General features: G+C 45.9%; 1 protein-coding gene across 1 annotated transcript in view; it reads left to right on the forward strand.

Annotated features, from left to right (window-relative positions):
• Mkrn1 (makorin ring finger protein 1) overlaps positions 1-2063 on the forward strand; it is a 25669-nt gene that overhangs the window by 630 nt on the left and 22976 nt on the right. The gene's annotated exons all lie outside the window — the stretch shown is intronic.

The raw sequence follows: 2063 nt of genomic DNA on the forward strand, positions 1-2063 counted from the left end.
GTCGCGGGCGCTAGGCCGTGGCCGGGTTAACGGCCGCTGTCGCCGCAGGCTGGTGGCTCCTAACGCCCTCCGCCCCGCGCCGCCGCGCTTTGTACGTTGGTCGCGGGCGGGCGGCGGCTCTGAGCTTTGTCTCAGATCCCGGCGATGCGGGGCCGGGGTCCCCTCTCTGGCCCTTGATGTTCCGAGCAGCCTAATACCGCTCTTCTCTCTGGCGCCGCATGCGTTTTGAAATTCACACGTCCTCCTTAACCGGGACCCCGGGCGCCCCAGGGAAGACTTTTGGTTTTGGGTAAGCGAGAGAAGAACGTTAGAAAAATACTGTAAGTGGAGCAGGCTTGGCAGGTGCACACAGGCCATGAGTGTAGAAGAACTGCCGAGCTGCACGCTCTAGCGTGCGTGTGTGTATGTATGTGTATTAAGGCAGGGATCAGTAGTGACTAAGCTTTTGTTATTATGGGTTGGAAAAGATTCAAGTTTATTTTATTTTATTTATTTTTTTTAATATTTATTTATTTATTTATTTATTTATTTATTTTTGTGTGTGTGGCCAGCTCAGCCCACCAGGGTGCGGGGCTGGCTGGCATGTGGTGCTGGGGGATTGAACCGTGGTCCCTGTGCTTTGCTTAGCTTAGCTTGTTCTAAGTAGGTGCTTTAGACCACTGAGCCATTTCACCAGCCCAAGATTCAAGTTTAATAGGCCAGTTTTCATCAGGCTGGCAATTTGAATACAAATATGTAGAAATAGTCCTGCTAGTACGGAACTCCTTGTTGTATTGATGGAGGAATTTGTAAACATTCGAAGCCTTTTCCTGTGACATATTTATTAGCAAGCAGTCTGGAGCTTTCAGTGTATCTACACGTAAGGGGTGAAGGATAATTGTTTTCACTAAAGGGATGCGGAAAGAAGCAATTTCATTTTTTTTTTTTTTTTTTTCTTCCTTCCCTTTTTAGTACCAGGGACTGAACTCATGATCTTGCACTGGCCAGGTAGGGGCTTATGCACTTAGCTTTCACCTCGGCCCAATTCCAGCTAATTTCTTTTTTGGCTGAACCAGCGATCAAACTCAGGCCCTTGCACTTGCCAGGAAAGCTCTCCACTAAGCCATCTCCCCGGCCCCTGCTAATTTCTAAAGGTGGAATCGAGTGTAGTATCTGGGGATTGAGGATTTGGTGTGGAGAGGTTTAGACAGGGTCTCCTTATGTCATATGGGCTGGCCTCAGATTCCTGCTTCACCCCCCATAGACCAGGGTATACATATACATATACATATATGTATACTTTCTTTATTTTTTGGTGGAACAGGGGATTGAACTCAGGCCCTTGCCCTTCCCAGGCCAGCGCTTATTCTACTGAGCCTTCTCCCCAGCACCTCCCCAATCTTTTTGAGACAGGGTCTCTATGCTGTTCAGGCTGGCCTTTTAGCTCACTTTGTAACCCAGGTTGGTATCAAAACTCACAGTCCTACCTCAGCCCCCCAAGTTCCAAGTTCTGTTTTTGAATCCAGTTATTTGAATCTCTCTTTACAATGCTACTTTTTTAAGGATTTTTTTTTTTTTTTTCCTCAGAATGCCTTCAGGGCAGGTTTGGCTGGCTGGAGTTGTGGGAATCGAACCACAGCAACCTGAGCCTGACTGCTTTGTCAAAGCAGCCACTTAAAGAACTGAGCTAAGGGGCAGGCCCCCAACAATGCTACTTTTTTTATGGGTTGGTGATTTTTTAATTTTAATTTTTTTGTTTTGTTTTGTTTTTTGAGAGGATATATGTAGTTGCACCCTTGAATTTAGAGTGATCCTCCTGAGTACTAGGATTACAGCCAGGATACCACCACGCCTGGCTAGTGGCTTTTTACATAAGTAAAAACAAACAAAGTCTTCTATTGCTGGCCCACTGCCTGGCTTTTATTTGTACACAGTATTTGCTGTGCACCCCACCCTGACATCCCATGCTGACCCTTTTTTCTGATGTATTGTCTGGACCCCACCTTTATATCTGCCAGACTTCATGTTCTCCTTTGTCTTGATCTTCAAATTAATTGAAATTTCCTAGTTTTTTTTTTTTTTTT

Source organism: Octodon degus, unplaced genomic scaffold (genome assembly GCF_000260255.1).
Source record: "Octodon degus isolate 3935 unplaced genomic scaffold, OctDeg1.0 scaffold00027, whole genome shotgun sequence".
NCBI lineage: Eukaryota > Metazoa > Chordata > Mammalia > Rodentia > Octodontidae > Octodon > Octodon degus.